Consider the following 27,645-nt stretch of genomic DNA (forward strand, 5'->3'; position numbering starts at 1 on the left):
CACGGTTGATGAAGGCCAATGCATTGCATGCCTTCTTATCACAACCTGCGCAGTAGCTTTGAGTGTCTTATGGACTCGGACCCCAAGACCCCTCTGTTCCTCCACACTGCCAAGAGTCTAACCATTAATACTATATTCTGCCATCGTACCCAACCTACCAAAATGAACCACCTCACACTTATCTGGGTTGAACTCCATCTGCCACTTCTCAGCCCAGTTTTGCATTCTATCAATGTCCTGCTGTAACCTCTGACAGCCCTCCACACTATCCACAACACCCCCAACCTTTGTGTCATCAGCAAATTTACTAACCCATCCCTCCACTTCCTCATCCAGGTCATTTATAAAAATCACAAAGAGAACAGATCCCTGCGGCACACCACTGGTTACCAACCTCCATGCAGAATATTACCCATCTACAACCACCTTTTGCTGTCTGTGAGCAAACTAGTTCTGGATCCACAAAACAAGGTCCCTTTGGATCCCATGCCTCTGTACTTTCTCAATAAGCCTTCCATGGGGTACCTTATCAAATGCCTTGCTGAAATCCATGTACACTTCAGCTACTTCTCTACCTTCATCAAAGTGTTTAGTCACATCCTCAAAAAGTTCAATCAGGCTCGTAAGGCACGACCTGCCTTTGACAAAGCCATGCTGACTTATTCCAAATCATATTATTCCTTTCCAACTGCTCATAAATCCTGCCTCTCAGGATCTTTTCCACCAATTTACTAACCACAGAAGTAAGACTCACTGGTCTACAATTTCCTGGTCTACAATTTCTACTCCCTTTCTTGAATAAGGGAACAACATCTTCAACCCTCTAATCCTCCAGAACCTCTCCCGTCCCCATTGATAATGTAAAGATCATTGCCAGAGGCTCAGCAATCTCCTCCCTCACCTCCCACAGTAGCCTGGGGTTCATCTCATCTGGTACTGGAGAGTTATCCAACCTGATGCTTTCTAAAAGCTGCAGCACATCCTCTTTCTTAATAGCTGTATACTCAAGCTTTTCAATCCACTGTAATCCATCCCTACAATCACCAAGATCCTTGTCCGTAATGAATACCGAAGCAAAGTATTCACTAAGTATCTCTGCTATCTCCTTCGGTTCCAAACACACTTTTCCACCATCACACTTGATTGGTCCTATTCTCCCATGTCTTATCCTCTTGCTCTTCACATACTTGTAGAATGCTTTGGGATTTTCCTTAATCCTGCTCACCAAGGTCTTCTCATGGCCCCTTCTGGCTCTCCTAATTTCATTCTTAAGCTCCTTTCTGCTAACATAATCTTCTAGATCTCTATCATTACCTAGTTTTTTGAAATTTTTGTAAGCTTTTCTTTTCTTCTTGACTAGATTTTTAACAGCGTTTGTACAAGATGGTCCCTATACCCTACCATCCTTTCCCTGTCTCATTGGAACATACCTATGCAGAACACCACGCAAATATCCCCTGAATGTTTGCCACATTTCTGCTGTACGTTTCCCTGAGAACATCTGTTCCCAATTTATGATTCCAAGTTCCTGCCTGATAGCTTCATATTTCCCCTTACTCCAATAAATACTTTCCTAACTTGTCTGTTCCTATCCCTCTCCAATGCTATAGTAAAGGAGATAGACTTATGATATCTATCTCCAAAATGCTTTCCTACTGAGAGACCTGACACCTGACCAGGTTCATTTCCTAATATCAGATTAAGTACAGCCTCTCCTCAAGTAGGCTTATCTACATATCATGTCAGGAAACCTTCCAGAACACACCTAACAAACTCCACCCCATCTAAACCCATTGCTCTAGGGAGATGCCAATCAATATTTGGAAAACTAAAATCTCCCACCACGACAACCCTGTTATCATTACACCTTTCCAGAATCTGTCTCCCTATCTGCTTCTCAATGTCCCTGTTACTATTGGGTGGTCTATAATAACACCCAGTAGAGTTATTGAGCCTTTCCTTTCTTTTTTAATCTTTTTATTAGTTTTCAAGTTCATAAACATAATAACAATGATGATATAAAGAGATTGGAATTACATTATTGATAATAATCATATACATAAGAAACTACAAGTAGTACAGGTGTGATAAACTTCCAGACTCTTAATATAATTAATCATGAAGAGAAAAAAAAAAGAAAAAAATGAGTTGGGCTTGTACTCGTTGGAATTTAGAAGATTGAGGGGGGGAATCTGATTGAAACGTATAAGATCCTAAAGGGATTGGACAGGCTAGATGCAGGAAGATTGTTCCCGATGTTGGGGAAGTCCAGAACGAGGGGTCACAGTTTGAGGATAGAGGGGAAGCCTTTCAGGACCGAGATTAGGAAAAACTTCTTCACACAGAGAGTGATGAATCTGTGGAATTCTCTGCCACAGGAAACAGTTGAGGCCAGTTCATTGGCTATGTTTAAGAGGGAGTTAGATATGGCCCTTGTGGCTACGGGGATCAGGGGGTATGGAGGGAAGGCTGGGGTGGGGTTCTGAGTTGGATGATCAGCCATGATCATAATAAATGGTGGTGCAGGCTCGAAGGGCCGAATGGCCTACTCCTGCACCTATTTTCTATGTTTTCTATATCACAAAGAAAACCCCTCAAAAAAACCCAAACAGAACAAAACAGGGCTGAACCAATATATTAATCAAATACGTTCATTAATGTCATCAACTCCTCTCCTCTATTCATATATTCTAAGTTAATAAAAAGGTTTCGGAAAAGGTCAAACTACAACATGTGAAAATGTTGAGTAAATGGCTTCCAAGTCTCTTCAAATTTAACCGAAGGATCGAAAATGACACTTCTGATTTTTTCTAAATTTAAACATGATATATTGAGCCTTTCCTACTTCCACCCACAGAGAGTAGACAGTCATTCCATGACTTTCTCCTTTTCTGCATCCATGACACTATCTCTGATCAGCAGTGCCACACCCCCAACTCTTTATCCCCCGTCCCTGTCCTCTCTAAAACATCTAAAGCCTGACACTCTAAGTAACCATTCATGCCTCTGAGCCATCCAAGTCTCTGTAATGGCCACAACATCATAGCTCCAAGTACTGATCCACAGTCTAAGCTCATCTGCTTTGTTCATGATGCTTCTTGCATTAAAATAGACAATCTCAAGCCATCAGTCTGAGAATATCCCTTCTCTATCACCTGTCTATCTCCCCTCTTGCACTCTCTCCAAGCTTTTTGCTATTTGTGAGCCAACAGCCCCTTCCTCCATCTCTTTAGTTCGGTTCCCACGCCCCAGCAATTCTAGTTTAAACTCTCCCCAATAGCCTTAGTAAACCTTCTTGCCAGGATATTGGTCCTCCTCAGATTGAAGTGCAACCTGTCCTTTTTGTACAGGTCATGTCTGGTCCAAAAGAGGTCCCAATCATCCAGAAATCTGAATCCCTGCCCCCTGCTCCAATCCCTCAGCCACGCATTTATCCTCCACCTCTCTATTCCTATACTCACTGTCACGTGGCACAGGCAGTAATCCTGAGATTGCTACCTTTGAGGTCCTGCTTCTCAACTTCCTTCCTAACTCCTTGTAGGCTGTTTTCAGGACCTCCTCCCTTTTCCTAACTATGTCATTGGTACCAATATGTACCACGACCTCTGGCTGTTCATCTTTCTACTTCAGGATATCGTGGACATAATCAGAAATGTCCCAGATCCTGGCACCTGGGAGACAAACTACCATCCATGTTTCTTTCCTGTGTCCACAGAATCGCCTGTCTGCTCCCCCCCACCCAACTATAGTGTCCCATATTACTGCTGCCTTCTTCCTTTCCCTACCCTTCTGAGCCACAGGGCCAGACTCTGTGCCAGAGGCACGGCCACTGTCCCTGTTACTATTGGGTGGTCTATGAAAAAAATAAGAACTCAGACAAAGTCAGGAATCAAAAGGTTGAGCATGGTGTGAATAGTGTCCTAAGCTGTGTATATTTCAATGCCAGAAGGATCATAGGAAAGGCAGTTGAACTCAAGGCATGGATCACACCTAAAATTATAATGTTGTAGCCATTAGTGAGACTTGGTTGCAGGAGGGGCAGGGCTGGGAGCTCAGAATTCTGGGGTTCTGTTGCTTCAGACCTAACAGAGTGGGATGGATTAAAGGAGAGGGTGAGGTGTAACTCGTCAGGGAAAATCACATGGCAGTGTTCAGTCAGGACAGTCTGGTGAACATGTCTACTGAGATGTTATGTGTGGAACTGAGGAATAAGAAAGGTATGACCACACTAATGGCACTATATTAAAGACCACCCAACAGTCTGAGGGGTTTAGTGGAACAAATTTGAAGAGCGGTCACAGACTGTTGCAAGAAACATAAGTTTGTATAGTCGGTGATTTTAACTTTTCACATATTGACTGGGACTCTGTTGTGCCAGAAGTTAAGGAGTGTTTGCAGATCCAATAGAAACAAGCTTTGTACACGCATGCTGCACACAACACACTTTATTGCTAAATTACAGGTGGTACTCATCTCAGAAGTGCACCTGAGCCTGTTTAACTGCAGTTCCCTGTTCCAATTAGTTTACAGCGTCAGTCGTGACCTAACCTATGGTGAGTCCAAATCCAAGAGACTTCCCCACCGGTATGCTCAGTCTTTTACACCCTGGTCACGTTTCTCCACCCTTACCAGGGTCAATTCTTTGTCCAGGTTGATTGGCTCAGGCACTGCAGCTCAGGTCTGCAGAGAAAATAGCTTGGTCACCCAGCACCCAGCTCACACTTCCCGCACACATCAAACACCCGACCCCAGCAATTGTTCCTTGCACTCTCTGGCCAACGTTTTAAGATTATTACTACAGATTCCCATACTATAAAAGGACTAGATGGGATAGAGTTTGTCAAATGTGTTCAGTAAAGTATCCTGAATCAGAATCAGAATCAGGTTTATTATCACTGGCATGTGTTGTGAAATTTGTTAGAAGCAGCAGTTCAATGAAATACATAATATAGAATAAGAAGAATAAATCAATCAATCAATTAATTAATTACAGTATACATATAATGAATAGATTAAACATTGTGCAAAAGTAGAAATAATATATATTAAAAAATGAAATAGTGTTCATGGGATCAATGTCCATTTGGGAATCGGATGGCAGAGGGGAAGAAACTGCTCAGGAATCGCTGAGTGTGTGCCTTCAGGCTTCCGTACCTCCAACCTGATGGTGACAGTGAGAAAAGGGCATTCCCTGGGTGCTGGAGATCTTTAATAATGGACGCTGCCTTTCTGAGACACCACTCCTTGAAGATGTCCTGGGTACTTTGTTGGCTAGTACCCAAGATGGAGCCGACTAAATTAACGACCCTCTGCAGCTTCTTTTGGTCCTGTGCTGTATCCCTCCCCTTCCCCCCCGGTACTAGACAGTGATGCAGCTTGTCAGAATGCTCTCCACGATACATCTATAGAAGTTTTTGAGTGTTTTTATTGACATACTAAATCTTTTCAATCTCCTAATGAGGTATAGTCGCTGGCTTGCCTTCTTTGTAGCTGCATCAGTATGTTGGGACCAGGTTAAGCCTTCATAGATCTTGACACCCAGGAACTTGAAACTGCTCACTCTCTCCACTTCTAATCCCTCTATGAGGATTGGGAAAGTCTGATCACTTGGCTGTACTACTCCACAAGTATAGGCAGAGACTGAAACTGCAGCACCAGTAGTGAGGACCAAGAAGGTATGGACAAGGGAAGCACAGGAGTGCCTACACAAGTACTTTGAGTCAGTGGACTGGACTGTATTCAGGGATTCATCTTCAAATCTGGATGAGTATGTAGCAGTTCTTACTGACTTCATTAAAACGCATGCGGATGAGTATGTGCCTACAAACTCATACTGTACATTCCTGAACCAAAAGCCCTGGATGAACCAGGAGGTAGGTCATCTGCCGAAAGCTAGAACTGTGGCATTCAGGTCTGGTGACCCAGGTCTGTACCAGAAAACCAGGTATGATTTGCAGAGGGCTATTTCAAGAGACAATTTCAAACAAGATTGGCAGCGACATTGGATGTACAACAACTCTGGCAGGATTTGCAAGACATTACTTCCTATAAAGTGAATCCCAATAGCGTGAATGGCAGCAATGCTTCACTACCAGATGAACTTAACACCTTCTATGCCCACTTTGAAAGGGAGAACACAACTACAGCTGTGAAGATCCCTGCTGCATCTGATGACCCTGTCATCTTCTCAAGGCCGATGTTAGGTTGTCTTTAAAGAGGGTGAACCCTCGCAAGGTGGAAGGTCCTGATGGAGTACCTGGTAAAGCTCTGAAAACCTGTGCCAACCAACTGGCGGGAGAATTCAAGGACATTTTCAACCTCTCACTGCCACTTGCTTCAAGAAATCAACAATTATATCAATGCCTAAGAAGAATGAAGTGAGCTGCTTTAATGACTTAATGACACACATCTACAGTGATAAAATGCTTTGAGAGATTCATCATGACTAGACTGAACTCCTGCCTCAGCAAAGACCTGGACCCATTGCAATTTGCCTATCACCACAATAGATCAACAGCAGATGCAATCTCAATGGCTCTTCACACAGTTTTAGAGCACTGGACAACACAAACACCTATGTCAGGATGCTGTTCAGGATTTAATACCATCATTCCCACAATCCTGATTGAGAAGTTACAGAACCTGGGCCTCTGTATCTCCCTCTACAACTGGATCCTTGGCTTCCTAACTGGAAGACCACAATCTGTGTGGATTGGTAATAATGTCTCAGTGCTGACGATCAACAGTGGTGCACCTCAGGGTGTTTGATTAGCCCACTGCTCTACTCCCTCTATACCCATGACTGTGTGGCTAGGCACAGCTCAAACACCATCCATAAATTTGCTGATGATACGAGCATTGTTGGTAGAATCTCAGGTGGTGACGAGAGGGTGTACAGAAGTGAGATATACCAACTAGTGGAATGGAATTGCAGCAACAACTTTTGACAATGTCAGAGCTGATTGTGGACTTCAGGAAGGGTAAGACAAAGGAACACATGCTAATTCTCATAGAGGGATCAGAAGTGGAGAGAGTGAGCAGTTTCAAGTTTTTGGGTGTTAAGCTCTCTGAGGACCCTAACCTGGTCCCAACATGTTGACGCAGTTATAAAGAAGGCAAGACAGTGACTATACTTCATTAGGAGTTTGAAGGGATTTGATATGTCGACAAATACACTCAAAACATACACTCAAAACATCTATAGATGTACTGTGGAGAACATTCTGACAGGCTGCATCACTGTCTAGTGTTGGCGGGGGGGAATGGGTGGTGGGGTACTGCACCAAAAGAAGTTGCAGAGGGTTGTAAATTTAGTCAGTTCCATCTTGGGTACTAGCCTACAAAGTACCCAGGACACTTTCAAGGAGCAATGTCTTAGAAAGGCAACATCCATTATTAAGGACCTCCAGCACCTTTCAGAAGGCCTTTGACAAGGTGCCACACAAGAGGCTCCTACCAAGTTAAGAGCCCATGATATTACAGGAAAGTTACTAACATGGTTAGAGCATTGGCTGATTGGAAGAAGGCAGTGAGTGGGAATAAAGGGATCTTTGGCTGGTTGGCTGCCAGTGACTGCAGGGGTCAGTTTTAGGACCACTTCTTTTATGCTGTATATCAATGATTTAGATGGTGAAATAGATGGCTTTGTTGCCAAGTTTGCAGATGATATGAAGATTGGTAGAGGGGCAGGTAGTGCTGAGGAAACAGGTAGGATGCAGAAGGACTTAGACAGATTAGGAGAATGAGCAAGAAAGTGGCAAATGAAATATAATGTTGGAACATGCATGGTCATGTACTTTGGTAGGAGAAATAAATGTGCAGGTTATTTTCTAAAAGTTAGACTGCACAACCACAAATTTCTTCCTCTTCTCTCAAATTAAAGTTCTTTGACTGAGCAGAAGATTCAGAGAAAGGGTCCTTCACCCAGTCATACATGTGTTTAAAGGGAGGAAAGATACTGCTCAATTTTGTTCTGCAGTTCTTCCGGATGGCTTTCAATAAGACTTGAGACTTTCTGATCCTTCCTCACTCACACGCCCAAGCATCAGTGGAAACATTTCAAGATTTCCTTTTGCTGCAAGATTCAGTTTCCTCTTAAATCCAAGAATCTTGACACTCTCCACGCCACCGATGTTGTCCAGGAAAGGGCACTAGGGCCGATACAGCTTGGCACTGGTGTTGTCGCAGAGCAATGTGTGGTTAAGTGCCTTGCTCAAGGATACAACACACTGCCTTAGCTGAGGCTTGAACTAGTGACCTTCAGATCACTAGACAGATGCCTTAATCACTTGGCCATGCGGCATCACGAAGTTACTCATTACAACTGTGACATTACCCTTATTACTTGCCCTTTCCAGGTTCCTTTGCGATCTCAGCCCCACATCCTGGCTCCTATTTGGAGGTGTATATATATATATATATACATGAGTTCCATAATAGTTTTTTACCCTTGCAATTTCTTAACTCTACCCACAAATATTCGACATTCTTTGACCCAATGTCAACTCTTTCTAAAAACGTAATTCCATCTCTTACCAATACAGCCACACCACCGCCTGTGCCTTCTTGCTATCCTTTCAATTCCAAGTATGTCCTTTGATGTTTAGCTCCGAACAATGACCTTCTTTAATCCAGGACCACGAGTTCATCCATCTTATTCCGAATGCTACCTGAATTTAAATACAGGACCTTCAGGCCTGCATCCTTCGTTCTTATGAATTTTGCCCTTGTGGTGAAACTTAACTCTTTGTACTATCTGCAGTTGTACCCAATCATTGGCTTTTCCTTCCATATATTCATATTACATATTACATCATCTACTTGTAAATCTGCTGGCCCATCCTCAGCTCTATCATACTGGTTCCCATCCCCCTGCCACATTTGATTGAACCATTCCAAACAGCTGCAGCAAACCTGTCCCTTCGGATTCAGGTGCAAACCATCCTTTTTGTATAGGTTACACCTGCTCCAGAAGAAATCCCAGTTATCAAGAAACCTGCTACCTGCTCCAATTCTTCAGTCACATATTTATCCTAATTCTATTCCTGTCCCCACTGTCGTGCGGCACAGGCAGCATTTCTGACATTACTACCTTTGAGGTCCTGCTTCTCAGCTTCAGCTTCCTTCCTAACTCCCTGTATTCTGTTTTCAGGACCTGTTCCCTTAATCTTGGCCTTTGTTTCAGGCAACTCTTTGCAACAGAAAACGTTTTCTTGAATTTCACCATCATTTACAAATCTTACAAATGCAACAACATGACATTTATTGGTGAAGTCTGTTGACTCATCAACCTGGATAGAGAAACTGTTGTGTTTCAGTTTCTCAAAACCTCTTCAGCATCATACGACATGTCATCAATACGTCGACTTATCGTATTGCATGAAAGTGAAACCTTTTCAATTTCTCGTACTGCATCTTGTACTTGCATTTTATCCACTATACCTTTACATGCTGGCATTATTATGTTCTCACCAACTGTGTGACTTTTCCTTTTCTAGGTAGTAATTTCTGCCACTAACTAACTTGCTTCTTGATTTTTTTTTACTGACTGTGACTATATTAACAAAAGCTTTGCTCTGTTTTGAGATTTCAATCGCCGTTTAAAATAATCAGGACTTTTATCTATCGTATGGCTGTGATTTGTAGTTAAGTGTACTGTATTCACAATTTTGCTGGAGTCATTGCTGCATTTGTAAGTTTTTGTTTGCCACAGACCAGGCACAATGGAATAGGACAACTTGGCTAACCAGTCCATGTAAAACCCATCGATAAGTAGCTTGCATTGTAAAGACGGACATTTTGCGTCCGTTGTTGCACTAGTGCAGTGAAATGACTCAAAGGACTGTAATTCTTCGTTATTAAGGTTATCAGAATTGTCCGTAGCCCTAGGCCCAGAATCCCCCTCTTCCATCTCACACTTCCTCTTCAAAAATCGCCACATTAGACCGTCCTGAGAATGAAAATTTCCCTCCAATTTTCTACTGCTCCGATAGTTTGTTCGCTTCTATAAATCATTCGGCGGCGTGTGAGGGGAAGTTGGGGAAGGTAATTCTGGAAGGAGAGGCTTGCGTCACAGCTCTAGTTGGACGAGTCCATTTAATGTTCGGAAAACGCACTTCACACTTTCTGTCAGCCTGCCGTCCTCCTCTCCGTGTAATACAGCGTTCACCAATTATCAGCTTACCGTCCTCCCCACCGTGCAATACAACTCTCACGAATTATCAACGGCCTTACCCTATCTCTAGTTAAAAACTGGGAATGGACACAACCACGGTCTTACACTGTCTTACTTTGCATTGCCATACCGGGCTGAGAGACTAACGACATTGCTAACGGGGCTGCTCGGTCACTACCCTCCACTGCGAGTGCTAGCGTCGCGTGTCCCTAGGGTTCCGAGGAACCCCGATTGAGAAACTCTGCACTCCTAAATCAAAGGCTGTGGGTTGTGACTCCAACCATTGTTCCGCCTATTTTGTTTTACATCTGCGTGAATCACGCATTGCTCCGTGCAGGAAATTTTTATTCCGATCGAAAACTGCGCGGCACTTTAAATGTTTATTTTTTAATACGTATAATACGAAAAGTTGGAATGAAAATCGAAAAATCAACATACTTTTAATCTATTTATTAATTGAAGTGTATAATTAAGCAACAAAGAAAATTATTCACATTTCGTAAACTTTTTCTGGCTGCATTGAATTCCAGTCGCGCGACAACAAAGGGAACGTGCGTGGGAGCATTTCAGTTATTGCTGCGGCTTAAACAGAGCAGTAACTCCAGCCAAAAGCGGGAGCACCCTTGCTCTATTTATAGACTTAAAAACTGTTTTCCTAGTCCTTTACCTATGACATCATGTGACCTTTCGGCCTAGTCACTATATAGGAAAAAAGATAGAGAAAATGTATTGCAGTAAAACAGGAAAGTTGATTAACATGGATGGACGACCTTTAACTCAAGCTGTCTTCCTTTGGAAACTCACAGAGGGTCGGGGCCGCATTCACATGTGCTATCACGAGAGGCCTGATAAACTTGGGTTGCTGTCTCTGGGGCGCCAGAGGCCGATAAAGCTTTATAAGATTATGAGAGGCATAGATAGAGAGGACAGAGAGTATCCGTTTCACAGGGCTGAAATATCCAGAGGGCATGTATTGAAGGCGAGAGGGTAAGTTCAAAGGGTGGGGGATGAAAGGAGTAAGTTTTTTACTCTGAGTGTGGTGGATGCCTGGAATGCCATATCTGGTAAGGTGATAAAAGCAAATACATTATAGGCTTTTAAGAGATGGAGAGATATGGAAATTGCTTAGGTAAGAGGGATTACTGTTTGGGTGTTTTTGATTTGCCTTTGAGCTGGTACGGCACAACGTTGTAGGCCAAATGGCATTTCCTGTGTTTCTTGTGTTCTATGTTCTATATACTAATTTCAGGAGCGGTTTCTGCAATGCTGGAGGAACTTTAGCGGTCTGACGGTGACAGCAACGGCCAGGCTCAGTGCGACCTGTGATGAGAGGGTGTAGTTCACTTGTTCATTGCCAGAACCTGCTCTGAACCTGTGAGAAAGATCGTCCAGATGAATCAATTTCAGTGATAACCTACCTGATTATAACACTAGGCATCAGGACACCTTTTGTTAAATGAAGCAAAACAGCACCACACCACGACGTTCACTTCATCACACATTCGTTGTCCAGGGTGCCAAATTTAACTAACCCATCCGTTTTCACCTGCCCGTTTTTTTTCTCTATCTGTCTTTTTTTTATGGAAAGAAACGCGTAATTCTAAATGATTCAAGATGAAATGCAAAATATTGTTTCCTACAATTCCACAGCTGGAATATACCCTGTACACTTCATTGACTCCAGTAGTGAAATTGACTGGAGCACTTCCTTGTCGTTGTCAGGATGGCCGAGCGGTCCAAGGCGCTGCGTTCAGGTCGCAGTCTCCACTGGAGGCGTGGGTTCGAATCCCACTCCTGACAGTTCGGTATTTTTAAAATCATGATGTCCTCTTTCATAAATTCCCTGTTTTGCTTCGCTGCATTTTTGCATGTGACACTAAACCACTTTGTCATTTCACTGATCACGTGCCGTCCATTATATTCGTCCTATTATCCTTCACGATCTTTTGCCGGACTCTGTCGACGGCCTACAAATCCTAGTTCAACATTCCACCACTCTTCGTCTTGTTTCCATCCCATGCTTTCCCCCACATATATAAAGAAACAATCAGGACGACGTTGAATTCTTTGGCAGCTTGGGGTGGGGTGGGGGAGGGATGTAGGAGGAGTTGGCAAATTGACAGTTGGGAACTCTGAATATTTCTGAGAGTTACGATGTAGTGAACTCAGAAAAAAAATCCGACAGTGAAGGAGTAAAATATTTAGAAGGTTACGTGATGGAAAGTTTGCCGGTTTAGCGAAAGGACAATGAGCGGAATGTGAGACCGAAATGAACTAATTGGTCTCAGTATTCATTCATTCTGTCTGCCAATTATTAACTGTTGTTGATCCAATGAATGATTAGTCACACTCTGAAAATTATTCCAATCATCCACCCCTCACCTCGCTAGCCTCCCATTCCGAGAATTGCAAAGATTCATCATGAAGAAAATTTTGGATACCTCAGTTCCAAATGACCGAAACTATACTTAAGAGTTGTGCCCTCTTGTTAGAAACTTATCGATACGTAATACCATCTACCTTCCGTTATTTTTCTCTTTGATTGAATAAGTTCGCGCTATTCGTGTACACCAAGAGGTACATTTAGCAACGAAATTGACAATGGACTTCTAACAATTAAATTTGCCTGCTTAATTGTGCAATAGTAATGTTTGATTATAACATGTGCGGTTGTGTTCTCGTTGGCCTTGTGGTATGATTCACGCGTCTGGTGCTCATGTGTATGGCGCAGGAAAGGTATCAGATTGAAATTCCGGCAAGTCCCCAAGCGAGATGTTTTAGAACACGGAGGCAAAATTTACAAATCGGCCTGTTTCCACTCAGGTGTTCCGTGCAAAATCTTCGCAGAAACAGAAAAATGTTCATCTGTTTCGGCAGCGTCAAGGTGAGAACGTTCGCCCCACTTTTATAATGTCCGCAGCTCCATTCTAGGCCCAAAATAATTTTAACTATCGCTCAGGCGTTTCCCTGCCGGTCACAGTCAGTTTGATCGTAAATACAAAATACCCTGCAGATGCTGGAGTCAAAGCAACACTCACAACGCGCTGGAGGAACTCAGCAGGTTGGGCAGCATCCGTGGAAACGATGAGTCGACGTTTCGGGCCGGAATCCTTCGACAGGACTGAAGAGGGAAGGGGCAGAGACCACATAAAGAAGGTGGGGGGAGGGTGGGAAGGAGAAGATTGGTAGGTTCCAGGTGAAAAACCAGTAAAGGGAAAGATAAAGGGGTGGGGGAGGGGAAGCAGGGAGGTGCTAGGCAGGAAAGTGAAGAAGGAATAGGGGAAAACACAATGGGTAGTAGAAGGAGGCGGAACCATGAGGGAGGTGATAGGCAGCTGGGGGAGGGGGCAGAGTGACATAGGGATAAAAGAAGGGAGGGGGAGAGAATTACCAGAAGTTGGAGAATTCTATGTTCATATCAAGGGGCTGGAAACTATCCAGACGGTATATGAGGTGTTGCTCCTCCAACCTGAGTTTAGCCTCATTATGGTAGTAGAGGAGGCCATGTATGGACATAACTGAATGGGAATGGGAAGCAGAGTTGAAGTGGGTGGCTACTGGGAGATCCTGTCTGTTGTGGCGGACGGAGCGGAGGTGCTCGACCAAGCGGTCCCCCAATCTGCGTCGGGTTTCACCGATGTAGAGGAGGCCGCACCAGGAGCACGGGATGCAATAGATGACCCCAATAGAGTCACAAGTGAAGTGTTGCCTCACCTGGAAGGACTGTTTAGGGCCCTGCATTGTGGCAAGAGAGGAGGTGTAGGGACAGATGTAGCACTTACGCTTACAGCGATAAGTGCCGGGTGGGAGATCCGTGGGGAGGGACGTGTGGATCACGGAGTCGCGGTGGGACCGATCCCTGCGGAAAGCGGAGAGGGGTGGAGAGGGAAAGATGTGCTTAGTGATGGGGTCCTGTTGAAGGTGGCCGAATGTTGCGGAGGATAATGTGCTGGATCCGGAGGCTGGTGGGGTGGTAGGTGAGGACAAGGGGATCTCTGTCCCTGTTATGGTGGCGGGAGGATGGGGTGAGGGCCGAAGTGCGGGAAATGGAGGGATGCAGGTGAGGGCATCATTGATGACGGCAGAAGGGAAACCAGGATCCTTAAGGAAAGAGGACATTTGAGATGTCCTGGAACGGAAAACCTCAGCCTGGGAGCAGATGCGGCGGAGACGGAGGAACTGGGAATAGGGAATGGCGACCCTTTCCACGGATGCTGCCCGACCTGCTGAGTTCCTCCAGCGTGTTGTGACAGTCAGTTTGATGACAGCTGCCTGACAATTTGACTGTAAATAAACAAAGAATAGATTTGACTTTGAAAACACACAATTAAACACATTCCGATTGGTGAACAAACAGTGGATAGAATTTCAGCAGCGAGAACTTGGGGAAAAAAAAACACCCGTCATGTTTTCACTCTGTATGAATCTATCGCAGTATCTCCTTCCAACTCTTGAACTATTCATCTCCCTCCACGTAATTTTTTCCCCCGTCAGATTTTAGGTTGACGTCATTGTTGCTCATTTCTTTCTGTTTGTGTATCTCATTCTTTTTTTCAGATAGAAACACCTGCCTTTTGGTCTGTCACGCAGTCAAATCAATGCTCAGGGCTACGCATGGATGTTAGACCGTGAGTTGCATTTCAAATCCCTCGATTCTCCCGGCATTAGGATCTGGGGAAATGTTGCAGTGGCCTCAGTCTTTCATTTTTGCAGGGAACGTGTTTTTTTTTGTGGTTCGTCGTTTCAGCAGTCAGTCTTGTTTGCCGCAGCGCACAACCATCTGTCATTTCACGCTGCCGATTGGGATGATTAGATCTGTTGCCGCGGTCTAGGGGAAGCTGCAGACGGTACCAATTGAAGATTAAACGCTGAGCACGCAATAGGTCACTGGTCAGACACATCGTGGATTCCCTCATTTCTTAAAATCAAGTGCCTGAATGGGACACAAACAAAATTTATTCAATTAATGCAGTTGTTGTAACTTCCTTACCAAGAGACTTCATAGTGTGGAATATTCCATCATGGAAATTAGTTTTTAGTCCTAATTCGGCAAAGTAGTTTAGCGTACCTGCCTGAGCGGGTCTTGCTAGCCTCTGTCCCTCTTAACCAATGCCATCCGTGCAATTCATTCAAAGACTAATTTCCTAACCTATTAACAAGCAAAAAAATGTAAAATGTCGAGTTTCATGATTGAATGAAACATCGTGGCATTGTCAAATAAATTGTCCAGTATATCTTTAATAAAGACCGAATTCCTTGTTGTTTATTAAGATATTTAACATACACACCCTGAGGCATGCTCGTATCCACGTTATCCTGGGATAACATCATACAGTGACATTATATACGCACGTTTTTCTCCGCAGCACTGGCCATCCATTGTTCTGAGTAATAATTTTTCCACTTCCTGAAAACTGCGCGGCACTTGATTATTTTAATATACATTATATCAGAAACATAGAAACCATAGAAACATAGGAACATAGAAAATCTACAGCACATTACAGGCCCTTCGGCCCACGCTGTTGTGCCGACCATGTAACCCACTCTAGAAGCTGCTTAGAATCTCCCTACCGCATGACCCTCTATTTTTCTTAGCTCCATGTACCAATCTAAGAATCTCTTAAAAGACCCTATTGTATCCGCCTGTATCACTGTCGCTGACAGAGCATTCCACGCACCTATCACTCCCTGTGTGAAAAACTTACATCTGACATCCCCCTTGTGTCTACTTCCAGCCGCCTTAAAACTATGCCCCCCTCCTGTTAGCCATCTCAGTCCTGAGAAAAAGCCTCTAGCTATTCACACGATCAATGCCTCTCATAATCTTATATATCTCTATCAGGTCACCTCGCATCCTCCATCGCTCCAAGGAGAAAAGGCCACGTTCAATCAACCTGTTCTTCTAAGGCATTCCCTCCAATCTGAGCAACATCCTTGTAAATCTCCTCTGCACTCTCCCTATAGTATCCACGTCCTTCCTGTAGTGAAGTGACCAGAACTGAACACAACACTCCAAGTGGGATCTAACTAAGGTTTTATATAGCTGCAACATTACTTCACGGCTCTTGAACTCAATCCTACAGTTGATGAAGGCCATCACATCATACGCCTGTGGCGACCCACTTTCTGGCACACACGAACCGGCTCACGAAGCAGCGCGCGCAGGCAGCGGGCCGGCCCCAAAAAGGGTGCCGGGCCGTCTTCACCAGCAGCGGGAAAATCCTGCGCGCAGAAAGGGTCTGCGAATATGCATTCCCCACGGCAGTTCCGCCCCAGGGAGTCTTTAAAGCAGGCCGCGAAGTTTGAATAAATCTCTTTATCGCAACTCCAACTCACCGACTCCCTGTGGTTATTCTAGCGCTGTGTGTAGCACACCGCTACACGCCTTCTTTTTTTAGTAATTTATTTTTTATTAAAGTTCATCACCAAACAAACATTTCCATAAGATGTATTTCAGATATTGTACATATATACTAGCATAAATCTCCACAATATTTATCTGAGGTATACACCCATAGAAAGAAAGAACAAGCAATAAAAGAAAACTATGTACAAGTAGGGAGTGATTTTTTTACAACATATTCATTGATTTGTGAGAATAAAATCAGGCCTATGAGGTGTTATGTAGTTGAACCATTTTCCCCCAGTATGAATCAAATTGTTCCAACTTATGATTAACAGATGCTGTTATCGTCTCCGTTTTGTAAATGTCCATTGTAATTTCCACCCTTGCGTTTAAAGTTGGGCTCTCCTGTGATAACCATTTACCATACGCTTTCTTAACAACACTGTCAACCTGTGTAGCAGCTTTGAGTGTCCTATCGACAATCCAAGATCTCGCTGATCCTCCACACTGTCAAGTATTGCCGTTAATATTATATTCTGTCTTTAAATTTGACCTACTGAAATGAACCACTTCACACTTATCTGAGTTGAACTCCATCTGCCACTTCTTAGCCCAATTCTGCATCCCATCGGTGTACTACTGTAACCTCCGACAACCTATCCACAACACCCTTAACTTTTGTGTCATCAACAAACTTACTAAGCCACCCTTTTAGTTCCTCATCCAGGTCATTTATAAAAATCACAAAGGGGAGGCGTCCCAGAACAGATCCCTGCAGACCATCACTAGTCACCAAACTCCATGCAGAATACGAACCATCTACAGTATACGAACCTTTGCCTTCTGTGGTCAAGCCAATTCTGGATCCACAAAACAAGGTCTCCTTGGATCCCATTGCCTCATTACTTTCTGAATCAGCTTCACATGGGGAGTCTTATCAAATGCCTTACTGAAATCCATCATCCACTGCTCTATCTTTATTAATGTGTTCTGTAACATCCTCAAAGAATTCAATCAGATTCGTAAGGCATGACCTGCCCTTGACAAAGCCATGCTGACTATCCCTAATCAAATTATGTCTCTCCAAATTCTCATAAACCCTACCTCACAGGATATTCTCTAACAATTTGTCCACCACTGAAGTAAGATTTACTGGTCTATAATTTCCTGAGTTATCTCTACTCCCTTTCTTGAACAAGAGAATAACGTTCGCAACCTTTCAATCCTCTGGTACTTTCCCCGTCCCTATTGATTATTAGATTATTAGATTATGAGGACACTCAGTCCTCGTTTATTGTCATTTAGAAATGCATGCATTAAGAAATGATACAATGTTCCTCCAGTATGATACCACAGAAACACAGGACAGACCAAGACTAAAACTGACAAAAACCACATAATTATAACATATAGTTACAACAGTGCAAAGCAATACCGTAATTTGATAAAGAGCAGAACATGGGCACGGTAAAAAAAGTCTCAAAGTCCCAATAGCCCCATCATCTCACGCAGACGGTAGAAGGGAGAAACTCTCCCTGCCATGAACCTCCAGCGACGCAAACTTGCCGATGCAGCACCCTGGAAGCACCCGACCACAGCTGACTCTTAGTCCGCCCGAAAACTTCGAGCCTCCGACCAGCCCTCCGATACCGAGCACCGACGCACCATCTCTGCCGAGCGCTTGGATCCCGCCCCGGCCTCCGAGCAACAAGCAAAGCCGAAGACTCGGGGCCTTTCCCTCCGGAGATTCTGGATCACACGCGGCAGCAAAACAGGCATTTCAGAAGTTTCACCAGACGTTCCTCCGTGCGCTCACGTCTGCCTCCATCAAATCAGGATTGTGCACGGCACCCTACTTGACAGATAACAGATATTCATCACCAGAGTGGCCGCTGCGCGCTGCGTCGCGCCGCTATCTTCTCCTCTCCTTGATGCAGAGGTCATCGCCGGAGGCTCAGCAATCTCCCTCCTCGCTGGGGTATATCTCGTCCGGTCCGGTGACTTATCTAACTTAATACCTTCCAAAAGCTCCAACACATCTCCTTTCTTACTCCTCCGCTTCTATACACGTTTCCACACTCATTCCTGATTGGTCCTAGATAATAGTTAATAGAACGAAAGTTCAAAGATCACGTAGTTTTGATCTTATGTATTAATTGGAGGTGTTACGTACCCCGTAACTGGGTTGCCAAACCAGCAGAAATGGATCACTCAGTTGGAGTCTGGATAACTAGAACTAAGAAAGTTTTATTAAAGAAACAAGCAACACAGTACTCTAATCAAAAGGATAATGAATGCAACAGTTCAGCAATGATAAACATACATGTACACAGAATTCAGATAACAGGATCAATCAAGCTCTATCGTTGTCTAGGGGCAATGACCAGTTTCAAAGTGACGCAAAGTTCAGTTCAATTTAGTTCAGTTCAGTTCGCAGTAATCGCTTCCGTGGCGATGGACAGTGGGGGGGAAGGAGAGAGAGAGCAAAACGAATGAATATTCAAGGCTTCCACACAGACCTTCGCAGTCAGCTTTCGGACGAGTCCTTTGTAATGTCATCTGGGGTCACCGACCGTGACCCCTCCGTTTCCAGATACGATCGTTTCCCTGCGCTGAACCTGGCACCCAGGCAAGGGTGGATACACACCAGGTTCCCCTCGATCGTGCCTTTCCACCCTGTGCGTTTATGGCCCGGTACTTTCCACCGACTTGTGAGAGGCGCACCGCTTCCAGGGTCTCGTTACCTCGGGTGTCGTGTGTGTCCTGCCTTAGCGAACCTGTCCCTTTTTATCCCCCTGCTGGGGTATCGCCCGTCCATCACTTCAAACAGTTCAGGGTTCAAAGGGGGGGCCGCTCTAGACAGCTCTCTCTCCCCCGTCCCTTCATTACACATCTCCAAATGCTGCTCCATTGTTTCCCTGATCTCTCTCTCTCCTGAAGACAGGTGGCAGACCAACTGCTGATCACACAGGACAGCTAACATCTTAATCTATGTGTATTCTTGTCACAGAGGATATAATGAAATACCGTACAACAAAGAAAATCATTCACGTTACGTAAACTTTTTTCTCTGGGCGTTGAATGCCAGCCGCGCGGTAATGTGCGCAGGCGCCTTTTAGTTATTGAGCGGCAGTGCAGTCGCGCAGCCGCGCGGCTCAGACGGAACAACCTTGCCCCATTTATGGACATCAAAGCTCTTGACCTATATCCATGATATCAGGTGGTAGCTTGTTATATCTTGTGACTTTTCGGCCTTGGCACGACACAGGTAAGATAATGGATAACATGTATTGCAGTAAATCAGGAGACTCAACAGTGGAAATTAATAAACATTGGGAGAGGACCTTTAGCTCAAGTTCTCCTTCCTCCAGAAACTTAAAGGTAATCTGTGCGTGATTCATATTTTCTGTAATTTCTGGTCCCATTACTCCGATTCTGGAGGTAATTTTGCACTCTGACGATGACGACAACAGCCGGACTCAGTTCGATCTGTGAGGACGATGTTTTGTTGACTTGTTGATTGCCGGCATCCGCTCCGAACCTGTGAGCAATATGATCGGCGTGAGCTAATTGAAATTGTGATAACGTATCTGTTTATAAAACTAGGTTTCGGGACATCTTTTGTTAAGTGCAGCAGCACAGTACAGCACCATGAATAGGACATTTACCCGGTTACGCAATCGGGATATTAAATTAAAGTAATCCAATCTGCTCTCAGCTGGCCCGTTCTATTCTCTACTTGTCGGTCTTTCATTGAATTAAACGCGTAATTCTAAATTATATCAGCAAGATGAAATGGAAAATTCTGTTTTCTCTGATCCCAGTGACAGAGTGTACCTTGTTACCTGCATTGGGTCTGGTAGTGAAATTTACCGGGACTTCCCATGTGGTTGTCAGGATGGCCGAGCGGTCCAAGGCGCTGCGTTCAGGTCGCAGTCTCTAATGGAGGCGTGGGTTCGAATCCCACTCCTGACAATTCAGTGTTTTAAATTACTATGTCCATTTTCCTATGTTTCTTTGATTTCCTCGATTGACCGTCAGTTTTGCTTCGTTGTATTTTTGCATCTGAAATTGAACAACCCTGTTAGGAAGAGTCAACATGGCTTTGTGCGTGGCAGGTCATGTTTGACCAATCTATTGGAGTTTTTCGAGGACGTTACCAGGAAAGTGGAGGAAGGGAAGGCAGTGGATATTGTCTACATGGACTTCAGTAAGGCCTTTGACAAGATCCCGCATGGGAGGTTAGTTAGGAAAATTCAGTCGCTAGGTATACATGGAGAGGTGGTAAATTGGATCAGACATTGGCTCAATGGAAGAAGCCAAAGAGTGGTAGTAGAGAATTGCTTCTCTGAGTGGAGGCCTGTGACTAGTGGTGTGCCACAGGGATCAGTGCTGGGTCTATTGTTATTTGTCATCTATATCAATGATCTGGATGATAATGTGGTAAATTGGATCAGCAAATTTGCTGATGATACAAAGATTGGAGGTGTAGTAGACATTGAGGAAGGTTTTCAGAGCCTGCAGAGGGACTTGGACCAGCTGGAAAAATGGACTGAAAAATGGCAGATGGAGTTTAATGCAGACAAGTGTGAGGTATTGCACGTTGGAAGGACAAACCAAGGTAGAACATACAGGGTAAATGGTAAGGCACTGAGGAGTGCAGTAGAACAGAGGGATCTAGGAATACAGATACAAAATTCCCTATAAGTGGCGTCACAGGTAGATAGGGTCGTAAAGAGAGCTTTTGGTACATTGGCCTTTATTAATTGACGTATCGAGTATAAGAGCTGGAATGTTATGATGAGGTTGTATAAGGCATTGGTGAGGCTGAATCTGGAGTATTGTGTTCAGTTTTGGTCACCAAATTACAGGAAGGATATAAATAAGGTTGAAAGAGTGCAGAGAAGATTTACAAGGATGTTGCCAGGACTTGAGAAACTCAGTTACAGAGAAAGGTTGAATAGGTTAGGACTTTATTCCCTGGAGCATAGAAGAATGAGGGGAGATTTGATAGAGGTATATAAAATTATGATGGGTATAGATAGAGTGAATGCCAGCAGCTTTTTTCCACTGAGGCAAGGGGAGAAAAAAACCAGAGGACATGGGTTAAGGGTGAGGGGGGAAAAGTTTAAAGGGAACATTAGGGAGGGCTTCTTCACACAGAGAGTGGTGGGAGTATGGAATGAGCTGCCAGACGAGGTGGTAAATGCGGGTTCCTTTTTAACATTTAAGAATAAATTGGACAGATACATGGATGGGAGGTGTATGGAGGGATATGGTCCGTGTGCAGGTCAGTGGGACTAGGCAGAAAATGGTTTGGCACAGCCAAGCAAGGCCAAAAGGCCTGTTTCTGTGCTGTAGTTTCTATGGTTCTATGGTTCTGTCCTTCCACAGAAGAAGTGTCATTTACTTTATTTATCCTATCGTTCTTAACAATCTTCTCCTGCACTGTTTCGAAAGTGTGCAGGGTTATAGTTGAAACTTACACCACTCTTCGTCTATTTCCATGCCAATATTTTCCCCAAACAGACAAGAAAACTTGACGAATAAAGTTGAATGCAATTACAATTCAACGGGCAGAGTGGCGATTTGGCCGGTTGGGAAAGTAGAGTAATCTAAGAGTTACAAGTAGAGAGAGTCTGAACACAGAAAAAGACCAACAGTGAAAGAGAAGGAGATTTAGAAAGTTACATAACGGAGGACTTGTAGGTTCCGAAACAGGCCGATGTGGGTAACAGAGCGAAATGCGAGATCGAACTGAGCTAATTGGTCCTGATATTCATTCATTTCATGTGCCATATACCCCATTTGTGGATCTAACACCCAACTGCCAATCATTCCAATGATCCACACAGGCCTGAGCCGAAACTTGCACTGATTCATCGTGAAGAAAGTTTTACATAACTCGGATCTAAATAATCAGAGCTTTGCATAGAGTTATGTTTTCTTGTTAGAAAGTCATCGACCCGTAAAACCAACCTAGAAACCTTATTGGCATTATCACTTTAAACATTTTTTGAACTGAGTATGTTCACCGCTGATTCTGCACCGCACGTGATCTGGACCAACGTATTTCGACACCAGTGTTGCATTTATCAAAATTATTTTCAATTGTTTCGCCACAAATACATTTGGATGTTTAATCGTGCAATTATAGGAACATGGAAACGAAAAAAACCTACAGCATAAGACAGGCTCTTTGCCTCACAATGCCGTGCCGAAAACATACTTACTTTAGAAATTACCTAGGGTTACACATAGCCCTCTATCTTTCTAAGCTCCATGTACCTATCCAGGAGTCTCTTAAAAAAACCCTATCGTATCCGCCTCCACCACCGTTGCCGGCAGCCCATTCCATGCACTCACCACTCTCTGCGTAAAAAACTTACCCCTGACATCTCCCTGGTACCTACTTCCAAGCACGTTAAAATTGTGGTGTTTAATGCTGAAAGCATGCCCGGTTGTGGTACCTTGGCCTTGTGATATGATTCTCGCGTCCGTTGCTCTTGTAGGTATGTAACATGTGAGAGGTATCGGATTCAAATCCCGGGCGAGCCCATTTATTCACAAAACAATCTGCAGATGCTGGGGTCAAAGCAGCACTCACGATACGCTGGAGGAGCTCAGCAGGTCGGGCAGCATCCGTGGAAAAGATCGGTCGACGTTTCGGGCCGGAACCCTTCGTCAGGACTGAAGAGGGAAGGGGCAAAGGCCCTATAAAGAAGGTGGGGGGAGGGTGGGAAGGAGAAGGCTGGTAGGTTCCAGGTGAAAAACCAGTAAGGAGAAAGATAAAGGGGTGGGGGAGGGGAAGCAGGGAGGTGATAGGCAGGAAAGGTGAAGAAGGAATAGGGGAAAACACAATGGGTAGTAGAAGGAGGTGGAACCATGAGGGAGGTGATAAGCAGCTGGGGGAGGGGGCAGAATGACATAGGGATAGGGGAAGGGAGTGGGAGGGAATTACCAGAAGTTGGAGAATTCTATGTTCATACCATGGGGCTGGAGACTATCTAGACGGTATATGAGGTGTTGCTCCTCCAACCTGAGTTTAACCTCATCATGGCATTAGAGGAGGCTATGAATGGGCATATTTGAATGTGAGTGGGAAGCAGAGTTGAAGTGGGTGGCTACCTGGAGATCCTGTCTGTTGTGGCGGACGGAGCGGAGGTGCTCGACGAAGCGGTCCCCCAATCTGCGTCGGGTTTCATTGATGTAGAGGAGGCCACACCGGGAACACCGGATGCAATAGATGATCCCAACAGACTCAGAAGTGAAGTGTTTTCTCACGTGGAAGGACTGTTTGCCCCAGGAATCTACCAGCCTTCTCCTTCCCACCCTCCCACTACCTTCTTTATGGGGCCTCTGCCCCTTCCCTCTACAGTCCTGACGAAGGGTTCCGGCCCGAAACGTCGACTGATCTTTTCCACGAATGCTGGCCGACCTGCTGAGTTCCTCCAGCGTGTTGTGAGCCCATTTATTCGCCAAGGCAAATGTTTTAGAACACAGAGGCAAAATTCACAGACCTGCCTATTCCTACTGCGGTGTTCTGAGTAAAAGTTTCGTAGAAACACAAAAAAAATGTTCAGCTGGTTCTGCTGTGTCACGATTAGTACGTTCGCCGCACTTTTGTAATGTCCCCAGTCCTATCCTATTTTGACAATTGCTCTGATTGTGAAGATTGTGCGTTTTACTGCCATTCAGAATCCCCTTGATAACAGTTGCCCGATGACTTTTTCGTAAGTAAGCAAGGAATAACTTTGAGTTTGCGAACACCCAGTCAAATATACATTCGCATAGCCGAACAAGTAGTGGATACAAATCCAGTACGGAGAACTTGGAATGAAGAAACAAAATATACCTCAGCCATATTTTAACTGTCCATGAATCTCTCGCTGTATTTCCTTCCAACTCTTGAACTACTCGTACCCCTCCACGTGATTCTATTTCTACCCGTCAGCCTCCTAGACTGACCTCATCGTTGGTAATTTCTTTCTGTTGTTGTTTTGCTTTTTTTTCCGGAGAGAAGCTGCTGCTTTTGGTCTGTCACGCAATGAAACCAATGCTCAGGGCTACGCGGGGATGGTAAAACATGAGTTGATGCCAAATCCCTGGCTCTCGATTCAGACAGAGTCATTTTCTGCTGGTGTTAGATTCCGGTGAACTCAGTCTTTCAGTGCTTTTTTGGGGTTAGACATTTCAGCAGTCAGACTTGTCTTCAGCAGCGCACAGCCATCTGTCATTGCAAGTTGTCCATTGGGTTGTTTGAATCTGCTGCAGCGGTTTAGATCAGCCATTCTCAACGGGGGCCCTATGGCCCCCTTGGGGGCCCTGGCACATTTGAAGGGGGCCACCGACTGAAAACTGTGAGAAGGGGAGCCCCAAGGGTTTATGGGGGCCCTGGTAACTGAACCGATGAAATACCCAAGCAGCAACCTTCATTGGAGTCAATAGTTTCCCTTCTATTTATAATATTCCAACACACCATTTGAATTCGGCGCACCTGGTACATTCATTGCTTAAGCTCCTCCCACACGGCCTCACTTCAGAGCCAGTCGCGAATCAGGCTGCACCGGGTCAACGTATTCAATCAAGGGTTCTTGCACCCATTATCGCCATACTTCATTCTCCGAAGATCAGCGTGTCTTGCTAGGCCTTTTTTAGCCTAGTAACTTTAAAGTACATGTGTTTGATATATTATACTTTAAGGTAGGTTGTGAAAAGTGTTTATTACTGCAAATGAAGTCACCGAAAAAAAAATATCCCTGGCTTTGGGTGACAGCAGTTTTTGTCAGTAATGTGTCTATTTTGCGCGCTTATTCCCAAGACAAAAACTTTTAGGCAGCCTTCCTAAACCATTTCCCAGTCAATGTTGTCAATTTGGCTAGAAACAAAATAGCAAAATCATTTAAATTTTTTTTCATGTTTGGAAGTTTTTAGCGAATGCATATGACAAGGAAATTTGAAATATTGTGTTATTATGCATTTACACTATGTCATTTGCTAAATCTCAGTTGAAATTATAAATTTTCACGGTAATTTGGTTAATTCGGCGACTAAACATACGTAGTGAGTTTCCCCAAGTCACTTGAAAGGAGGGCCCTGGAACCTGAAAAGAGCTCCTAAGGGGGCCGTGGCCAAAAACAGTTGAGAATCACTGGTTTAGATGAAGCAGTGGACGGTGCTAATTCAACGTGAAGGTTATTCGCTAAGTACGCAATGGGTCACTAGTCCGACAGCAGGCAGACACATTGCGAATTCCCTCATTTCTTGAAATCGAGTGCCTGAATGGGACACAAGCAAAATTCATTCAATTAGTGCAGCTCTTGCAACCTCCTTACCAAAAAACTTCATAGTATGAAATATTCCATCATGGAAATTAGTTCTTAGCCCCAATTCTGCAAAGTAGCCTAGTGTGCCTACTTAAGCAGGTCTTGTTACATAGAAACATAGAAGCATAGAAAACCTACAGCACAATATGCCCTTTGGCCCACTAAACTGTGCCGAACATGTCCCTACTTTAGAACTACCAAGGCTTTACCCATAGCCCTCTATATTTCTAAGCTCCACGTAGCCATCCAGGGGTCTCTTAAAAGACCCTATCGTTTCCGCCTCCACCGCCGTTGCTGGCAGCCCATTCCACGCACTCACCACTCTCTGCGTAAAAAACTTACCCCTGACATCTCCTCTGTACCAACTTCCAAGCACTTTAAAACTATGCCCTCTCATCCCTGGGGAAAAGCCTCTGACTATCCGCACGATCAATGCCTCTCAATATCTTATACACCTCTATCAGGTCACCTCTCATCCTTCGTCGCTCCAAGGAGAAAAGGCCGAGTTCACTCAACCTATTCTCATAAGGCATGCTCCCCAATTCAATCAACATCCTTGTAAATCTCTTGTGTACCCTTTTTATGCTTTCCACATCCTTCCTGTAGTGACAACACCAGAACTGAGCACAGGTGGGGTCTGATCAGGGTCCTATATAGCTGCAAAATTACCTCTCAGCTCTTAAGCTCAATCCCATGATTGATGAAGGCCAATGCACCGTATGCCTTCTTAACCACAGAGTCAACCTGCGTAGCTGCTTTGAATGTCCTATGGACTCGGATCCCAAGATACCTCTGATCCTCCACACTACCAAGAGTCTTACCATTAATGCTATATCCTGCCATCATATTTAACCGACCAAAATGAACCACCTCACAATTATCTGGGTTGAAATCCATCTGCCACTTCTCAGCCCAGTTTTACATCCTATCAATGTCCCATTGTAACCTCTGACAGCCCTCCACACTATCCACTACACACCCAATCTTTGTGCAATCAACAAATTTACCAACCCATCCCTCCACTTCTTCATCCAGGTCATTTATAAAAATCACGAAGAGAAGGGGTCCCAGAACAGATCCTTGTTCCTACAGGCTCAATAACAATGATATAATCACCTGTTCCTACAGGCTCAATAACAATGTTATGATCACCTGTTCCTACAAGCTCAATAACAATGTTATGATCACCTGTTCCTACAGGCTCAAAAACTTCCGTACTCAAACTTCTATTCTGATTGTCACAGAATAACAATTCTAGACAGGCCTCCCCTCTTTTTGGTGCATTAATATACTGGGTCAAAAATTCAGTAACTCAATTAATTCACTTTCTTGTAATCCATGAGTTACTGGGTAGGGGTCCCAGAACAGATCCCTGACGGCCTCCAGTTCTGGATTCACAAAACAATGTCTCCTTGGATCCCATGCCTCCTTACTTTCTCAATAAGCCTGGCATGGGGTACCTTATCAAATGCCTTGCTAAAATCCATATACGCTACATCTACTGCTCTACCTTCATCAATGTGTTTAGTCACATGCTCAAAAAATTCAATCGGGCTCATAAGGCACGACCTGCCTGTGACAAAGCCATGCTGACTATTCCTAATCATATTATACCTCTCCCAATGTTCATAAATCCTGCCTCACAGGATCTTCTCCATCAACTTACCAACCACTGAACTAAGACTCAATGGCCTATAATTTCCTGGGCCATCCATACTCCCTTTCTTGAATAAGGGAACAACACCCGCAATCCTACAATCCTCCGAACCCCCCCGCCCCCGTCCTCATTGATGATG

The 27,645-nt window shown here is 44.3% G+C and overlaps 2 non-coding genes across 2 annotated transcripts; both read left to right on the plus strand.

Moving 5' to 3' along the window:
• The first annotated feature begins 11,891 nt into the window (after window positions 1-11,891).
• Window positions 11,892-11,974, plus strand: trnal-cag (transfer RNA leucine (anticodon CAG)). The gene has a single exon. It is a non-coding gene; the product is annotated as a tRNA-Leu (tRNA).
• Window positions 11,975-20,415: 8,441 nt separating this feature from the next.
• trnal-cag (transfer RNA leucine (anticodon CAG)) lies at window positions 20,416-20,498 on the plus strand. Its single transcript has one exon. It is a non-coding gene; the product is annotated as a tRNA-Leu (tRNA).
• Window positions 20,499-27,645: the final 7,147 nt, after the last annotated feature.

Source organism: Mobula hypostoma, chromosome 11 (genome assembly GCF_963921235.1).
Source record: "Mobula hypostoma chromosome 11, sMobHyp1.1, whole genome shotgun sequence".
Lineage (NCBI taxonomy): Eukaryota > Metazoa > Chordata > Chondrichthyes > Myliobatiformes > Myliobatidae > Mobula > Mobula hypostoma.